This window comes from Pinus tabuliformis, chromosome 8 (assembly GCF_031772625.1).
Source record: "Pinus tabuliformis cultivar Carrire ecotype Pingquan chromosome 8, CPIR1, whole genome shotgun sequence".
NCBI lineage: Eukaryota > Viridiplantae > Streptophyta > Pinopsida > Pinales > Pinaceae > Pinus > Pinus tabuliformis.
This window is the reverse complement of record NC_142294.1, coordinates 1,102,216,453-1,102,237,141: the sequence shown is the minus strand read 5'-3', so window position 1 is coordinate 1,102,237,141 and position 20,689 is coordinate 1,102,216,453.

Genomic DNA, 20,689 nt, shown 5'->3' with positions numbered 1-20,689 from the left:
CCGCAGTTTAGTATGGCAAATGCAGTAAAGATTCCTTTGTTCAAAGGCTTGGGAAATGAGGATCCAAACCAATTTTGGTTTGTTGTGAAATCTATATGTTGGAAATAATACTGAGAGGGGGGGGGGGGGGAATCGGTATTATCAGATCAGTAAAACCTTTCCAATTTCATACTCAGAAACATATACGCTACTTCAGTTAAGTGAACCCGCGTGTACACGCTACTGTTTCTAAAGCAACTAGCATATATCCAGAGATCTTATGATTCAGTTAACTTATCTTCAGTAAATGCATCAGAACATTATTAACCATATTAACAGTAAACAAGTGCAGTATAACAGAACAGATCATCACACAAAAGCCACACACATGAACACCATGATATAAGGTGGAAACCCAATGTGGGTGAAAACCACCTGCTACAATTTGTCTCTTTCTTCTTTAATGAGAAACTTCTTTTACAATGTACTGGTGCAGTCCTTTACTAGTACGCAGGCTACAACCTGCAGAGGGCTACAACCCTCTCTCGTTTTCCAGCTACTTCTGGAAGGGAGCTACAACCCCCTCAGCTCTTGTACTAGCCGATCCATTTGCTAGTACATAGGTGCTGACCCTACAGACGGTTACAACCTTCAGGGATCACGTTTCATCAATTTTCAGACTGGATCCATGAGTACAAAACAAACATTACTACAATACAATCATCAACTTATACTTGCATCATAATTCTCTAAACCACCCAATACTGAATCACTGAAACCCTATCATCAAGAACACAGAACACAAACCAGAGCCCAGAACTCTGCAACAACCACCAGAATCAACAGCAACCTAAAATATCAAATCTTATTATGCATACGCTACTTCACTGTACCAAAACCGCGTGTATACGCACTTTCTCCAAAGGCAACCTGCGTGCAGATCTAGAAATAATTACTTATACCTTCGTTGTCAGATCCGACCCTTGCCAAGCGTCCCGAACAGATAACTAGCAATACCAGATCTTCTCACTTCGTCAGACACACCTTGCTTGCTTCCATTTGCTTAATGATCTTCTCCTTATATAGCCTTAGGCCCTTTACAATACCACGATCCAAAACCATAGTAACACAATACCATCAACTTCAAAACTAGGGATCAACACGTCCGTCGAGACACCATGGTCCAAAACCATAGGCACAACTTCCAAGGAATAACCGCCACGGACCAAAGATAAGTTTTCCACATACACGCTCTTTTACTGAAGCCAACCTGTGTGTACACGTGACTTGGTATATATTGAACCTGCGTATACGCGACTTGGTATATAGTGAAACTGCTTGTATACGCGACTTGGGCTTAATGAACCTGCGTGTATGAACTTTCTTGGCTTGCTGTACTAAGATCTGTCCTCTGATTAAGTTGCCATCACCTGTACCAACCTATGAGTGAGTTGCCATCAAGGACAAACACTTGTATCATAATGCCAACAATCTCCCCCTTTGGGCTTGATGGCAACCACCACACCAAGTCACTCTCCCCCTTTGACATCAAGGGCAAAGGGCGGACCAAGATATTCTCTTCTTTGGTACACCTTCTGCTGTCCATACTGCTGTCCATACTCCCCCTGAGTACATGCTGAAGTTTCTGATTTGGCTCCCCCTTTGTATATGCCAAATTGTATCAATCCATCCATGCTCCCCCTGAGCAGATGCAGGTTCTAAGACCAACAATAACTATTTATCATAGGCCTGCAAAACCATTCCTTTGATCAAACAATAAGATGTATCATTTAGTTTCATCATCAACTTCTAACCATAATGCCAACAATGAATTATTTGAAGAATATGCTCCCCCTGAGTGTGAGCTAACCATGACTGAACCATTTCCTGAGTTTGTTCTGCTGCCCTTTATGCTCCCCCTGAGCCTGAGTCAACCATGACTGAACCATTTCCTGGGTCTGTTCTGCTGCCCTTTCTATATATACGCGACTTTGCAGCCTGTAACTCGTGTATATACGCGACTTTTCTTCATTATATCAGTGTATGCAAGATGGAATACTGAATTTCATCACTTTCAGATTCCCCTGTGTCTGTTATGTCAGCTGACTGAGTTATGCCACACTTTTCTGTCTCTGTCTTCTTCAATTCTTGGAACTATGATGATGTATGGTCCTCTTGTTTTGAATTTTGAAATCTGCTTCTGCATTCCCTTGCTATATGTCCATATTTGTTGCATGTATAACATCTTACATATTTCATGTTCCTTCTATCGCAATCAATTGCTTTGTGTCCATATACATTGCAGGCAAAGCAATATCCTCTGAAATACCTGGGATGCTATGATCTTTTGTAATGGTCTTGAACCATTCTACTTCTACATCTGGCTGCAACATGTCCAAGATTATGACATACATAACATTCAACATTATTCAGTGGAGAAAATGATCGTCTATCACGTCCATAGTTAGGAGTAAAGGATCTTCCTTGAGGAATTTCTTTCCTTGGTTGTTCCTTGTTGAGCATTTCAGATTTCTCATTAGAGTTTCTTGCCTCACCTTGTGAACTAGATTCATCTTCAACTTATTCATGAAAACCAAGACCAGTCTTGATAGCAGGAGACCTTTGACTATTAAGAATATCATCCAAGACTTTAGTACTATCTTGAAATCGTAAAAGCTTATCCTTTTCTTCTATTTTACCTTTCAAGATATTTACCTCAACTTGATGTTGTTCTTCCTTTTTCAGATACTGATTCCTTAGGTCTTCTTCAGCTTTTCTTCCTTCTTCCACTTGTCGCTTTAGTTTGATCACTTCATGTTCTTGATCTTCAAGATCTTCTCTGTTCTGTTCTCTTGATTTTTTAAGATCTTCTTTTAGAGAGAGGATCTTTGATTCAAGTCTCTGAATAGTTGTGCTCTGATCCTTTACTATATCCTGCAATTGCTTCCTTACCCTGGTTTCTATCTCCAATTGTTCTTTTAATTTGGCAACTTCTTCAGTTTCTGCATTCTTCTTTTCATGTGCCATGAGACTTTTAATATCTTCGCTATTATTGGATGAAGCATTCTTCTTTTCATGTGCCATGAGACTTCTAATATCTTCACTATCATTGAATGAACTTTTAATATGGGTATAATAGCTTCTACCATCTTCTTCAGATATCTTTCCTTTGTTATGAGGGCATCTAGCAGCATAGTGACCAACTCTACCACATAGAAAACATTTGAAAGGTAGCTTACCTTTGAACCGTCCAGTTCCCCGTTCAATATTCTTGACAAAATTTACCTCATCTTCTTCCTCTGACACTTCGAATGCGGCTTCTGGTGGTACCTCTTGTCGCATTTCAAAAGCAGTTAAGATCCCGTGAAGCTGTGACATGGTGATTTTCTGCACATTCTCCTTTTCTTCTATGGTAGATACTTTAGAATCAAATTTAGCAGACAAAGATCTCAAAACCTTTTCAACTAAGACAACTTCCTCAAATTCTTCACCCAGATCCCTCATACAATTCACAATCTCATCCATATGTAGGAAATAATTAGCTATGCTTTCATTACTATGCATCTTAAGAGTTTCATACTGGATTCTGAGAGTTTGAAGCTTTGCTCTTTTTACCTGATCATCTCCTTCGTAGCTTGTAACGATTTTGTCCCATATTTCCTTAGCTGATTTGAAATGCATGATCTTCATAAATTCTGATTGTGTCAAACTACTCAATAGGACAGTAACAGCTTTGGCATTGAGCTCATATTGCTTTTTCTCTGCTGGATCTGTAGGAGTTGCTGATGGGAATTTGTATCCTCCTTCTACGATTCCCCAAACTTCTGCTCCAAGTGATTGTAGATATGCAGTGGTTCTTATCTTCCAGAGTAAAATTGTTCTCGTCAAAGACTGGTGGCCTGATGTGTGCCTCTCTTTCTGGATTAGCCATTCTGATGGATCTTTTCCTTCAAGCGATCAAGCTTCCTCTGAAGGACCTGCTCTGATACCAATTGTTGGAAATAATACTGAGAGGGGGGGGGGTGAATCAGTATTATCAGATCAGTAAAACCTTTCCAATTTCATACTCAGAAACATATACGCTACTTCAGTTAAGTGAACCCGCGTGTACACGCTACTGTGTCTAAAGCAACTAGCGTATATCCAGAGATCTTATGATTCAGTTAACTTATCTTCAGTAAATGCATCAGAACATTATTAACCATATTAACAGTAAACAAGTGCAGTATAACAAAACAGATCATCAGACAAAAGCCACACACATGAACACCATGATATAAGGTGGAAACCCAATGTGGGTGAAAACCACCTGCTGCAATTTGTCTCTTTCTTCTTTAATGAGAAACTTCTTTTACAATGTACTGGTGCAGTCCTTTACCAGTATGCAGGCTACAACCTGCAGAGGGCTACAACCCTCTCTCGTTTTCCAGCTACTTCTGGAAGGGAGCTACAACCCCCTCAGCTCTTTTACTAGCCGATCCATTTGCTAGTACGTAGGTGCTGACCCTACAAATGGTTACAACCTTCAGGGATCACGTTTCATCAATTTTCAGACTGGATCCATGAGTACAAAACAAACATTACTGCAATACAATCATCAACTTATACTTGCATCATAATTCTCTAAACCACCCAATACTGAATCACTGAAACCCTATCATCAAGAACACAGAACACAAACCAGAGCCCAGAACTCTGCAACAACCACCAGAATCAACAGCAACCTGAAATATCAAATCTTATTATGCATACGCTACTTCACTGTACCAAAACCGCGTGTATACGCACTTTCTCCAAAGGCAACCTGCGTGCAGATCTAGAAATAATTACTTATACCTTCGCTGTCAGATCCGACCCTTGCCAAGCGTCTCGAACAGATAACTAGCAATACCAGATCTTCTCACTTCGTCAGACACACCTTGCTTGCTTCGATTTGCTTAATGATCTTCTCCTTATATAGCCTTAGGCCCTTTACAATACCACGGTCCAAAACCATAGTAACACAATACCATCAACTTCAAAACTAGGGATCAACACGTCCGTCGAGACACCATGGTCCAAAACCATAGGCACAACTTCCAAGGAATAATCGCCACGGACCAAAGATAAGTTTTCCACATACACGCTCTTTTACTGAAGCCAACCTGTGTGTACAAGCGACTTGGTATATAGCGAACCTGCGTATACGCGACTTGGTATATAGTGAACCTGCTTGTATACGCGACTTGGGCTTAATGAACCTGCGTGTATGAACTTTCTTGGCCTGCTGTACTAAGATCTGTCCTCTGATTAAGTTGCCATCACCTGTACCAACCTCTGAGTGAGTTGCCATCAAGGACAAACACTTGTATCATAATGCCAACACTATATGGGAAGCACAAGGTTTTACAAATGATCATATAAAGAAGCCGACATTGGTTAGTGCCCTGCAAGATCATGTGGTAAACTGGTATATCAAGTACTCCAATGATAACCTGAATGCTAGAGTGGCAGACATCTAGAAAACACTAAATAGGGAAATTAGTAGGCCTACATCGGAGGTGTAGTCGATTGTGGGATTCAAAGAGATAGCGATACAACCAGGCAAGAAGCCTTGGGAACTAGATTAGAGGCTAAAATGTACAATCTGTGAAGCCAACATGAATTTGACAGATGGACAGTATCGTGAGTGGTTTGTGGCCTCGCTACTACCACACTTAAGGAGTGCACTGTCGCAGCAGAAGATAACAACTCAGGCCGAGACCTTGGATATTTCCATGAGACTACATAAAACTCTGATGCAAGATCCTAATCTAGGAGTTTAGTAGATCCATGTGTAGCTGAAGAATCTATGCCTTGAGATGCAAAGTTTGTAGCGGGACAGGATGGTTCAACTAGAGGTACGCAAGGAAGTATGGTGCCTAAAATGCAAGAGTCAGGGTCATGACAAAGACCATTGCCCAGTCTTTGCGAATTATATTGCAAGAGGAGGACCGACGCCTTTAAGGTCAGAAGCTCAAGTAGGACCTATTGTGGGGCCTAGATTATGGTGCGTTATCTATCAGGTAGTAGGAAAACATGCCACGGATAACTGTCATATGCTGCAGAAGTACGTACAGACACCACAATAGCTGTTATGCAACTTTTGTAGATCGGTAGGGCATGATGAGCATAATTATAGGAGTTATGAACTTATGATGGGTATAACTCCCACCTATAGGGTTCAGGCCGAAACGCAGCCCCCTGACTAGAGCGCAAGGATGGCATGGATAGGATTTCAAGGGTGCAAACAAGGCCAAGGTGGAGGAGGACCTGACAGAGGTCAAGGACAATTAATCTGCTACAATTGCGGGGGACCAGGACTCTACGCCCGCTATTGCACTAACCCAACACGTCCGTCGTGCAAGTATTGCACGTTTTTTGATCATGAAACGAAACACTGTCCTACGCTGAAAGCGAAGATACGTGACAAAGAGGCGCTACCACCTCCACCAACTTAGAACCTGCATATGATGAGGTTTGAGCTGAACGAAGAATATCCAAATGTAAATATAGTGCTCAGAAGTGGAATAGCGATGGGAGATGGAAAAGGGAAACAGTTAGAAGATAGTGCGTGGGTCCGCAAAGCTTTGGCATAGGAGGTTGAGTTTGATTTGGAGCACTCACATGAAACCTTCATGGAAGCTAAGAAGAGCTTCGTTGAGGCCTCCACCTCGGGAAGAAAGGATAAACCTGAGTAGGAGATGGACCCTTCTATGCTCACAACTTTTCTGGAAACCTATATGAAGTTGATCCGCGATGGTAAGGCTCTAAAAGGATTACAAGAACTCATCAATAGATGTGCTAGAACTGTGCCATGTAATCCACACGTAGTACGAATGTTTGGTAAGCATAAAACATGGACAGGATAGGAGATGAGACTGACCACACAGATAGGAGAGTATGAAATGGATCAGGTCATTCTAGACCTCGAGTCAAATGCGAATGTCCTACCAAAATAGACTTGGGAACAGATAGGGAGACCTATGCTACAATGGTCTCTGATTCAGCTAAGGATGACGAATCAATAGAAGATCATCCCTATGGGACGACTGCAGGGGGTGACGTAGATATAGAGGGAGCGAGCACACTGGCTGACTTTGAAGTAATAGAGATAGTGGATGACAACACTCCCTATCCTGTGCTCCTAGGAATTGCTTGAGCTACTACTATGAATGGGGTAATCAATCTGAAGAAGTGAAAGATGATATTTGAGATGAAATCACTGCGCATAATAGTACCCGTTGATCCTGCTTAAGGATCGTGCTACATTGAACTTGTCTGCGATTATGAGAGTGATGATGACTTGGATTGTATCTATAAGAAAACAATGTGAGACCAATATTGGGTGATTCCCACCGCAGATGGATGAATTACATGGGTTCGCGAGAGTTCCTACACTTCAGACTTTGATGAAGAAATAGAACACTGGCAGAATCGGTTACATGAAGTAATTACGCTGATTTGCAACATGATAACCCAATCGCTGTGTTGTGTGTCGTCAGAGGTAAGAAATATGCCTATTTATGATGGTATGAATGAGGTGGATATCATTTTGGATGCATTTCAAAGGGACGTACCAGAAAAGCAATGCATCTAGGCCTTGTACTTGGCACTGTGCGCTACGCCCACAAGATGGTTGGGTACGCACAAGGGAAGCTTTAGTGATTGGTGCGAATGTAGGAGGATGATGAGAACATGATTTGGGATGCCTAAGATATGACTGACAGAAAAGTATGATAGGCAAAATGATCCGCGCATGCATCTAGCCAAATGGACATAGGATTATGGAGAAAAGCCCCAACCTGAGTGGGTGCACCTATTCTGTCATACCCTGGTTTTATCCCAATGAATTGGTATATAGAAATAGAGCTCCACCATGGGACAAATGAATGGATATCCTGTACAAAGGATTCATGATGACATTCGGTTTTGAGGATGGGTTTGATAATATTGATGAAGCGCTACAAGAGGTGAAAGCAACTATCTTTGGGATACCGTAGGATCCTTTAGACTTGATTCAGCCTGAATGGGCTACTCAGCTGAGTCGCGTGCTCGAATGTTAGAATGTAACTGCTAAAGAAGAGGAAGAGGATCCATGGAATATTAACATTCCAGAAACAGAAGGCCACCACGAGGTTCAAGGACCACAGATTGAGAACCTTGATATAACTGCATCGTTGGAAACGAAATAAGTGAACATTGGTATGAAGGTAGAACCCAAATTCGTGAAGATTGGAGATTACTCGGATGACGTGATGGTGGATAAGGTCATTGAATTGCTCCGTGAATACCAGTACTTATTCCCTACCAAGTTTACGGATCTAAAAGGAATAATCGGGGACCTAGGAATGATGAAGATCATGTTAAAGCTTGACATGAAGCCAGTTAAGAAAAGGCCTTGCTGTCTCAATCCAAAATATAATGAGAAGGTCCACTTAGAGCTAGACAAAATGCTCGCGGCAGGCATCGTTGAGCCTATGGAAGAATCTAATTGGGTAAGCCCAATGGTGGTGCAAGAGAAGAAGTAGAAGGATGAGATAAGGATATGTGTGGATCTCAGAAAATTGAATGACGTTTGTGTGCATGATCCTTTCCCGACTCCGTTCATGGATGAAGTGTTAACCAATGTAGGCCACCAAGAAGCATATTCCTTTGCTTATGGGCTCTCTGGGTACCACCAAATCAAAATAGCATCGGAGGATAGGAGAAATACCACCTTCATGACTGAGTGGGGTTGTTTTCAATACACTGTAATGTTGTTTGGATTGAGGAATGCACCTGCAATCTTTTCGTGTGTGGTGGTTGCGGCATTCAAGAAATTTATTCATAAGTTCCTAAAGGTATATTTGATGACTGGACTATATTTGGGCTTGTTAAGCGCCATGTAGCAAGCTTGCGCATGATGCTAGATACCTATCAAAGATACCAGATCACGCTCAATCCGAAAAAGTGTCTATTTTGCATTCCTTTTGGGAACCTATTAGGGCATGTGGTTTGTAGACAAGGGTTGATGGTAGACATTGTGAAGATTGTGGAGATACTGAACTTGGAAGCACTGAGGAGTGTGAAACAGCTGCACACTACTCAAGGACATACGGGACATTACATAAATTTTATCAAAATCTATGCCCAGATCACCACGCCTATAGAAAAATTGTGAAATAAGAATGCCATGTTCTGCTAGAACGATGACTGTAAGAAGAGCTTGGATATATTGAAAGAATAAAATGGTTACCGCACTGATTCTAGTCTTCCTGGAATAAAAGAAAGAGTTTCATGTACATGTCAACACATCATGTATAGCACTGGGGGTAGTACTAACACAAGTTGGCGGAGAGAGGTTGGACCATCCTATCTCGTTCACAAGCCGCAGTTATCCAAAGTGGAGAATAACTATTCTACCACTGAGCTTGAGGGGCTACCTATGGTGTATGTGCTCCAGAAGTATAGGCACTACTTGCTAGGAGGCCATTTTAAGATGTATACGGATCACTTTGCATTGAAGTACCTTGTCAATAAGCTTATGTTGGGGGGGGGGTGAATCTACATATGGCTCTTATTATTCCAGGATTACAATTTTGAAGTTGTTGTGAAGCTTGGATGATTGAACGCGGGACTAGACCATCTATCATGCATCGAAACAGGGGAAGAACCTACTAACTTGGAAGAAGGATTGCCTGATGCGCAACTATTTGCCATACATGTCACGGATGGTCATTTTGAGGATATAATATACTTCCTAACAATAGGAGCTACACCAGAAGGAATTAGTGGTGCACGTGATAGATTTTTTTGTCATTGTTGGGCATATGTACAAAATGGATATTGATGAGATATTACGACAATATGTACTTGAGTTAAAGAGAAGCAACATCCTCGCAGATGCTCATGGGGGCGCCATGGGAGGATATTATGCAGGGAGAGAAACTACGCAAAAGATTCTACGCGCAGGGTTGTGGTGGCCAACCCTTCATCAGGATTCAAAAGCATATTGTAAGGCATGTGATGTATGTCAAAGAATGGGCAAGCCATGTCGAAGGGATTAAATTCCTTTGAATCCACAAATGACATTGTGACCATTCGAGAAGTGGTCGATAGATTTTGTGGGACCCATTTAGCCACAAGGGAAGACTAGAGCAAGGAACATTATCAGTGTGACGGAGTATTTGACTCGTTGGGAAGAAGTGTAGCCAGTGAAGGATTGCACGGGCACGGTGGCTGCAAAGTTCCTATTTGAGCATGTACTGATGCGATTTGGATGTCCAAGGATCTTGATGATTAATCATGGTACGCACTTCCTAAATGAGATGATCAGCACACTAACGGAGGAATTTCAGGTATATCACCAGAAGAGCACACCTTATCACCCACAGGCTAACGAGACAGTGGAGGCATTCAAAAAAGTGCTTGAAAACATGCTGACTAAGGTTTTCAATTCTTGACGAAGTGATTGGGACCTACGCATACCTGTATTATTGTGGGCTTATCGAACGACATGCAAGAAATTGACAGGACGAACCCCTTTTAGGCTTGTTTATGGTGTGGAAGCCGTAATTCCTATGGAATACATCGTTCTTAGTCTGTGCATAACAGTGCTCAAAGGTATGACGGACCATGGAGCCTTGGAAGAGAGGCTCACATAGCTGGATGAGCTCGAAGAAGAAAGATTTTTGGATGGATTTCACAAGCAGGTCCAAAAGCAGCGCAAGAAGGCATGGCATGATTGACACATCAAGCTGTGCACAATTAAGATAAATGACCTGGTTTCATTATATGATAGTAATTTTGATAAATTTCCAGGGAAATTCAGGATGCACTAGTTAGGGCCTTATGTTATTAAGGAGATTACTGATGGAGGATCCATATAGTTGGTCAAGTTAAATGGAGAACCCTTCCCAGGAAAGGTGAATGGCAATTGCTTGAAGCCATACACCGGCGGTCTAGTCATGTGACTAAATGAAAGTAGCACAGTATTACCACTCCAAGCAACTAAAAGGAGGCACAAGACTATAAATACACTGCTCGAGTTGGGGAGCTGCGCTATTGGAAGATGGCACGGAGTGAGGACTTATTACTGGGTCCGCAACAGCGCCGAGGGAATTGCACTACCCAGGGAGAAATCATGTAGGTCAGTTGGAAAGTGACTGTTAAAGTCATTTTTGATGAAAAAACGGCAGAAGTGAGGCCAAATGGGGTGGGCGGCCATCATTTAAGATGAAATTTATGGCTTAGATCCTTGAAAATCTGCCACCAATCCAGCATTAATGAATCGATTTTGGGGGAAATGGTCAGATTTGAATTCAAATTGCCCTATAAATTACAAGTGGCTACCCAGTGAAAAACACTTGGCATTTTGAGTATTCATCAGTTGAGCTCTCAAGCGTCTATGAATCGTGAGCAATATGAGCTTCTGATAGTTTTTGGGGTATTTGTGACTTTGCTGGTGGACACATAGGAATTCTTGCAGAAGATCATGTCTGTGCCCCCAAAATTTATCAATACACAGTAAGTAGTAGAGGAGCTAACACAGGGAATGAAAAGAGAGGCTGAAGTAGCTACCCCGGAAGTAGCCAAAGTATTGGCGAAGGTCCCTTAATCCCTGAGAATGCCAAGACCGAAGCCAACCCCAACCAAGGAGACCATGAAAGAGAAGGAGGGAAAGCAGCCTGCCATACTAGTGCCCGCGTTGCCAAGACAAAACCCTCCAAAGCCCATTTCCCTAGAGAAAGGAAAGCCTATAAACCTAAAAGCAGAGGAGGAGGATATTGAAAACATCCCCATGGACGATGAGGATGTGGGAGTGGAAATAGAGGAGGTTGAAGCCCATGATGCAGACCCTATTACACGGTTGTTGGAGTATGTCCCTCCATGCAAGCCTAAGTCCAAGGTCCCAAAGGACATTGATGAAGGTAAGACTCCCCTGTAAACCCCTCTGCGACCAGATGAAATCGCTTTTGATGGTCCGCGTTTGGCATGAGTGCCCATATTGAAGCTTGATGACTAGGACCTGGCGGACCGCCAAAATTTCCCACACCTGGTGACTGAACAGCTGATGCGCCACATCATAGACACAAATACGGGGATGACTGTATTGGAACCATGGAAGTGGCTCGAAGGAGTAGAGAAGGTAGGATTACTCAACCTCCTTTAGGTGCTGCACTATAACCACACCCCCATGACAGTGTCAGTCGTGAAGTAGTTGTTGTGCTTGGTGAATGATGGGTGTCTATGGCTGGAGGAGCCGATACCCATCACTAGTATGTTGATTCACCGCATAACGCATCTGTCGTATATAGGCAAAAATCCCTCTATGATCCTTTGAGGCAAGGGTGGCGAACAGGTGCTCGCAGAATCAATGAAAGAGAAGTTCAAACTAGTAAATAAGCTGCGTGGGTACGCTATCTCTAGCATTTGCGACCCCGCTGTGAAGGTGGAAACATAGACCTTGCAGGGAAGGCGATGCAAAAGTGCTACACCGATGAGGTGTTGGCACCTGTCGTCGCGCTTGCACAATAGTGCATGGAAGGAGTCTAGTTTAACTGGTCAAACTACCTTCACAGAGATTTCCTGGCGAACTACTGCGAAGCGCAAGAGTAGAGCAAGGCCTTCCACTACACATGGCTCTTGCTATCAATAATGCTTGTAGCATGGGAGTTACTAGAAGAGAGCCAATTCCCCTCGATCATGTGAGACCCTCCTGAAGCAGTGAAGTACGCTTTGTTGTGGGCGATCAAGGATGCGGAGTGCCTTCAGAACGACAAGATCTTCTGGATCTTGATGGAAATGAATATTAGGATGGCCATCAATACCAACCATGATTTTCACCCACTCTAAGTGCTAACCTATAGAGCTATGCTGAATTTAAAGTTGATTTCCATCGGATATCAATTAGGGTGTGAAAGGACCCTGTGTAGAAGTGGTACGATTTATCGTACCTAGCCACATATGATGCCATTGAAGCGGTGTTGGATAAATGGCCAGTAGAGTGGCGCACCACCACGGAATTAGCAGTGGGTGGAAGAAATTTTTCCACACAGAAGAAGAAGGAAGATGCCAAGCTGAAGATGGCGTAGCTAGTCAAAAAGAGGAAAAATTTGGTCGTTGAGAAAACCCAGGTAGAACATGCAGGAAAGGAGGCAAGAAAATAGATAGGTGGCGCAAAGCGAGACTTTGACAAAGGTGCATAATCGCTTCCACCTGAGACCGAAGAAGAGGACATAGAGCAGCACGGTGCAGACCCTCAGGAGACGTCCACCCACATTAAACATCCAAGAGAGCTGGAAAAGGGAGGGTCCAAAAAGAAATCCAAGGCAACCAAGACCTCGCTAGACCATATCACACTAATGGAGGGTGACTTATATGACATCGGTGACACAGTCAGAGATGTCACCACAGAGGCCCTGTAGGATTTCGAGAAGTAGTAGTAGATCATCCTAGGGGCCATCCAGACTAGGCTGCAAGAGTTGTAGACCCGCGCCACACAAGCTGGTCGACTGTCCACTAGCTTGGCTACCTGCACATTAGAGGCTGTCGATATTGTGTGCACGATGGATTCCAGTGTGATAGTGTTGCTGGATGGAGCAATGACAATAGAAAATGAGGCTAACATGCCCATTGTCATTGCCTTGAAGGGAGTGGGAGTGAACCTGACAGTGCTCCTGCGTGAAGCACTTTACTTCTTGTAGGATGGAGTCATTACAGAGCCGAGGGCCCGTGAGCACTGTGCCCTCAAGGTGATTAGTGAACAAAAAATAAAAAATGAGAAAATGGCCTTACAGAGGAATGCTTCCATTGCCGCTAAGGTTGAGGTGACCAACCAAAGTAAGAGAATCATATAGGTCATGTAGGAGGCATGTAGAATGGTCCCAGAGTTGGCCATTCTGAAGGAGGAGCCAGTTGAGGTCCACATCCGCAAATTGGCCACAAAGGTGTGTGACACTTGGACAGAGATGGTGTGAGTTCAGTTGGATCTGAACCTGAAAATTTCAAAGCTCCAGTTGAGGGCCCAACTGTCAACATCGCCAGAGGTAAAGGAACAATGGACGGCTGCTATCACTGAAGCAGTTGCAGTGGTGGAGACTACAATATCGAACTTCACATAGTTGTTCGAACAATCATTTGAGGTCCTGACCAGCTTGTAAGAGGACCCAAACATCCAGAGGCTAGAAATGGAAGCACGTGAACTCCAACAGCGCTATGATGAAATTAAGGGCACAACGCAAATAGTCGCGCTGACATAGAGGTTAGCCAAGCAGTTGAAGGAACAGGTGGACATAGTGGTGCACAAGGAAGTAGTGTTGAAAGTGTGACTCAAGAGCTGGCTGGAGGAAGCTTACGTAGTCATAGGAAACATTGAAGGCAAGCTTGTGACTCTACAAGTGACACAACAACAACTTCGGGCTGACAGCGCAGGGGTAGTAACTGAGAAAACAATCGAAGATGTGAAGAAGGCAGCAACTCAGTGCATAGCTAAAGTTACGGTCATCAAGGTCAAGCTAGACGAGCTTCGCACAAAAATCTCCGTGCCTACTGAGTGATGCAAGGGCGAGTCATGATGTTTTTGTTGGGGGCCCGTTGGGACCGGGATCCCCCAAGGGCATTTTTGGGGCTAAAAGCCCAGATTTAAGTCAATTTTTGTAATATTATTGTAAAGAATTTGCAATTTGTTGTCGCTGAGCACGAAGGTGTTATGTGTCATAAAGGGTAGTCCACCCTTAGTTTTGTAAAAGTAAATTCAGCTGTAAGAGAACTACCCATGGTCCGCAGACCATGGGATTGTATAAAAAGAGCTAAGCTCTAAGTAGTTTGAAAGGAGATAGACAATGATGGATGATGTAATAGAATCATAGCTTTAGAGCAAGAAGTCTAAGTCTTGGGTTGTAGCGTAGGTAAAGGCTCTGTAGTTGAGTGTGCAGAGGCCTAGGGTAGAAGTCCATAGCTGAGTGCGTGGACCCCTGCAGCTATGTGTTCAGGGTGAATAGAGTTTGTAACCACTTGGGAGATATTAATAAAGAGAGATATTTTGCAATTTCTGTGTCTTTGTTCTGTTGATGCATCTTGATATGTTATGTATGAATTTTCTTTATTATGCTTATATGGTGCACAAATGAATGCAATTACATTGAATAATTGAATGCATACACGAATATCTGTTTACGTGGGGATAGCTATAATTGTTTGATAAGATAAGCAAGGCACTTAGATTATTTGGGGAATTTGTATGGCATGCTTCCATAGCAGCGCGAAAGTACTTGAGTAGCAGGCTCAGGCTGCACGAAGGATGATCCTATCCTTTCATGGATGTATTGAAGAACGGAACACAGGGTTTGTCTTGCAAGCCCTAGAGCGAAGAAACCTACATGAAGGCAGGGATAGAGGGAATTAAATGACATCATGACCATATGAGGGTGCGAAAACTTGGTTCCAGCATCCCCACATACTGCTTTGGGTGAGACTTCGATCCATGCTTCACGGGCAGATGCCAAAAGGGCTAGTAGTGCAGGGATTTGTTTGGCTAATTAACGTTGAACCTGGGCCAGGCCCTAACAGGCCAAAAGTAGAGAAAACAGAGAATGAACTAGAGGCGAAAGTGGAGAAAGAGCAATATGAAGAAGAAGAAGAGGAGCAAAGGGAAAACCCAAGCCATAAGAAAACTACTGCATCTAGAGAGGAAGGGTTATCCCCAGAGAAAACAAGTTTTTCTCTAGGACCCATTGAAAAAGAGGTAGTTTCCACCTTAGCTACCTTGAGCACGCCATTCAAACCCAAGAAGAAAAGGCAAAGGAAAACTCCCCTCTATTTTAAAGCTAGGAAATGCACCATGATTAAGCAAGGAAGGCCTCAAACTCCCACAAAGGCCCCTATCAAAATTGAGGAGTCCCCAAGTAAAAACGAGGAGGTAGAGACAACTGAAAGGAAAGTTCAGGAGGTCACCTCTCCAAAAACCATATCGATGACTTCTATAGCATATGTAAAGAGGCCCACCACTAGATCAACCTCATTTAAGCAACCCAAGACACCTACCACACTCCACAAAAAAGGGAAAGGGAAGCTACAGGAAAAATATAGCATGCTACAAGAAAAATAGAGAGCGCTACAGGAAAAATAGAGTGTGTTATAGGAAGAATAGAAGGTGCTATAGGAAGAGTAGGATGAGCAACAGGAGGGGGAAACTTTCCCAAAAATATTTTAGAAGGATTTCCCAGAGCTACAAGAGCCTATTCCACATCCTATTTTGAGCTCCTATATAAATTCATTGAATGAGGGAGAGTTATTCCAAAAAAAAATTCAATCCCAATTTTCTTTGAACTTGAAGCAGAAAGAGGATGATCCCATAGATGGAGGCAAATTGCTAAATCCAAAAAGGGGGAAGATGTGGGCCTCATGGAAGAGAAGGTTATTGAAATGGGAAAGTAGTTAAGCAAGTTAAGGGAGAAACGGTCCACAATGAGAGAATCGCTGTTGGTAGAAAATAGATGATTGAGAAAGAAATTTCAAGAGAAGGAAACCCAACTTGCCACAAGGGAAAGCCTCTCCATGGAGGCATTATAGTGCAGACAACCATCCAGGTCTTATGCACTCTTTCTCAAAGAGAAGTGGATGCAGCTCCAAATCAAGACCTTAGCACAACATTGATCCATGCCATTTCGGGATTAGAAATAGTTCATTGAATTGTGTGACCAAAGTAGCATCGAAGACGAAGCCAAATTGGGTGAATTCTACATGCATAACCTCACCTTGATTGATATGAATGTTTGGTATCCCAATGCAAAGTTGGGGGACCTACAGCTGATGGCCCTTGCATCTTGGATGACTCATGAGGAGGCTAGATCTGAGGAGGTACATATAATAATGGAAAAGGAAGAAAAATAAGCAATCTATATTAGGGCAGAGCAGATAAATCCAATGTCTCTAATTAATACTCACAACATCATCTCCAATGATGTTGATCTAGCACCTTGATACCTTGCCACCCTAGAGCAGGTCATCTCACATTTTCAAGACACGTAAAGCTGTTAGGAATAGAAAGATAGCAAGTATGTCTGAGAAGATGGAATTCCTTATCCCAAAATCTCTAGATCAGGGAGTATCATTCTCCCAAAAGGTTTAGGAATTCATTGGAAAGGACACCCCTATACAAAAGACTCATGCAAAGATTAAAAGTAAATTGGATTGGACTCAAGCTCAGTCCACTTGTACTATTGGGTCTATAGGAAGGAATGAATGAATAAGAGGAAAGGAAACAATGGATGGACATAGAGAAGGATGCAGAATTCTATCCTCAAGAAGGAACACCATCTACAAAACCTTGGGATGTCAGAGAGGCCACCAAGGCCTTGAAAGATATGGACATTGATGACTGAGTTTTTCAAAGGATGAGAAACAATTTCAGTAGGGGGGTGATGATGAGGCTCATCAATAGGTATATAATAAGGGTCACAATACCATCCTATAGCTTTAAAATCATCTCTTTCTCACATTTATTTACAATTTGTTTCATATTATGCTTAGTGTGAGGAGTAAAAGATGTGTTTCTATGTCATGTGGCCTTATATGTCTTAAATGTAGGGATTGGGGCAATTTTGAGATAATTTGAGTGCAGAAGCTTAGAGTAGACAACAAGGAGATATTCTAGGAGGTTCTCCACCTCCTTAACTCCTCCAACCAGACACGATCGCCACTCTATCTCTCATCAACTCAAGGTCATTGGTAGCCAAGCAGGTTGAGGTCATTGGTAGGCAAGCCAATGCAGTTCAAGGAAGATCTAGATCTGCCTTTCTCAAGTTTAGGAGACAAACATCTCTATTTTCTAGGGAGCTATTGGTAGCTACCCTTCTGTATAAATAAACATGATAACAAAATTATTAGTATTCAAATTTTTGTTGTAGATAATAGGCTATTGAGCTCAAGCACTTATGACTACTATTTTCTATGATGTATTTGAAATTTCTGGAATGATAATGAGAAGTTTCATTTTGATCCATCATTAAGTTAGCCTAGAGGGCTGAAGATCTTAGGTTTGGGCCCAACCCTAGTAGCTTATGTCCCTTTTATGTACTTATACTTCTTTTAGCTTAGAATTTTTTGCGAGTTGCTACATTTAAGTAGAGTATAGTTCCTCAAAACTTTTCTGACAGTAGCCTCTATATCATCTCTCTCATGGGAGCATGATTAGAGGACTCAACCATAACTACGCAAAAACATTGTGTGATTTCTTGTTTATCATTTCTTGGAAAATTCTACATTTTTTTATCTTGCTTTACATATGATTTTTGTAGCTTAGAAGTTAATTCATTGCATATATCAAGTTCTTAGCGTCATCTAGATATTTTCCAACTTCAACTCATCTTTGGACCATTGGTTGTAATATTTTGAAAATGAAAAGAAGAAAAGGTGCATGTGATGTTGTAGGACTGTTGGATCTATAGGAAAGGTATCTTTTTACCACCTCCATTGAATACGTCTCTACTCTCTTTTGATGTTCAATGCTAACCAATGTTCTCAATCTCTATTTTTAGGTCATCGTGAGCATCCCTCTTACCCAAAGTTGGCCTTCTGAAGTGTTGGGTTTGGCTAGGGGTGTTGGTCACCTTCCATACATTTTCCACAACCTTCATATAAGTTTCCATCACTTTATCCCATCATTCTTACCCTCCAAACCCTCTCAACAAACTTCTTGTAGTATTTTAGGACTTCCTGTAGCAATACAGGAATCCTGTAGTGCACCTGTAGTATCTTGTTTTGCCTCTTTTTTGACCTATAATGCTAGTGTAGTTTAGTATAGGAGTAGATTAACCCCCCATCTTATAATCCATGATCAGAGGTACCACCTAGGCCATTCCCTCCATTCCTTTTCCTTTACTGCAAGAGAAAATAACATTAGTTCCTTCATCACATATTTGGAAATTAGGGCATTACTTAATCTGCAAGTGTGAAATAGATAAATGATGCGTGAATTCTTGAGCTATGAATTGGTAGAATAATATCCCTTTTTTCAAGTGAATTTGATAGCTAGATGGTTGATTGCAGTTAGTGTATCTTTGATTTCTACAATTAGCATAATTCTTGTGTTCTCTCATGGATTGATTCAGTAACATTTACAAGTTATATTTGAACAAAATTTACTTTTTATGCACTAGGACCTACTTTGAATCACGCTTTCACTAGTTAATATCCCTTAGTTCAGTAGAAGAATGGTCTTGGAGCCCTAATGATCAAATGACCTAGTTGATGGTGCTATGAGTAGAATTCGATCTATTGTGTATATAGCACTGTCACCTCAAATTTTGTATGAACCTCAGGTTGATAAAAAGAGTTGAGGAGCCTCTAGGAGTTTCAACACTAGTTGTGCAATACCAAGGCTCACCACCACAATATAAACAGGGTTCAAAATTTTGTAATATTTAGCTTGAATGCTATTCTAATGATGCATTGCATAACACTTGATTTGCAAATTATGGAAAGGTTATCTAGTTTCCCTCTCCAAGGGTAGAGAACCACGATGGGTGACGGTAAAATACCCCCAAAGATTTTTTTCATGTACTCTATGTATATTTCCATGTTAATATAATGTGAATCCATTTGCAACAAATTTTTGGGATGTTTTGTCTTCTCTTCAAGGTTTGTCTCTCGGTGGCTCAATCCCACCATAGAATGAGGGTTCCAAATTTTAAAAGGTTCTCTGGTTTCTCTCTCCAAGGGTAGAGAACCGTGATGGGTGATGGGAGAATACCCCCAAAGATATTTTGCATGTACTCTATATATGTTTCCATGTTAATATAATGTGAATATTTTCCAACAAAAAAGAAAATGCCCTAATGGGCCTCGATTATTGGGTCAGATAATGACCTCTTTGGGTCTTCTTATCTATATTATGAGAAAAGATTATGACAAAGATATTAAGGTCATATGTTGAGCCCTATGTTAGATATATCATGACAGACCTATGACTTTTCAAATGCATTGTTATTCCTAATGTTATCTCTACATAATTGCTTGTGATGATATGGGGTGAATGTAATGTGAAAATGTTGAAATTGTTTTAAAATGAAATTATCTACAACAAACTTCTAGCCCTAAGAAAATTAACATTGTTACTTTTCTACTGGTTAGAAAATATGTGACAATGTAAAAGTGAATCAATCAGATTGGCCAAGAAATGAATCTTAGGCATGCATTTTAGTGAAGAAAGGAAATTTTGGTTTGCTTCACAAAAAATGCATACCCAACCTTCATTTCAAGGAAAAATTGAATGATTATACTTGGAGAGTGTTCCTTTACCAATAATTAATATTAACGCAATTAAATATTTTTAATTTTCCACATCTATATTTTTGTTGTTCAAGGATACTCCAAATGGCTTGGAATTAATAGCATAACAGTCGGTAGGGTTTGTGTGCCTCAAATAAATGCACAATAGGACATGTAGTTAATTGGAACTGATATAGATCATTCAATCCCTTGGGTTTGCAAAATTGTACCTTAGTATTATCGTGTAATAGTGTCGTAATGGGCCTCAACCTTGTGGTGTAACAACTACCTAATGGGCCTTAATTCTTGGGTATGACAATGACCTCTTTGGGCCTTGTTATCTATGATACGAGAAAATATTATGTCAACAGTGTTGGACTAGCCAACATTTAGGGGATCACTCCGATATGAAATCTCAACTAGATCTCACACCATTTGG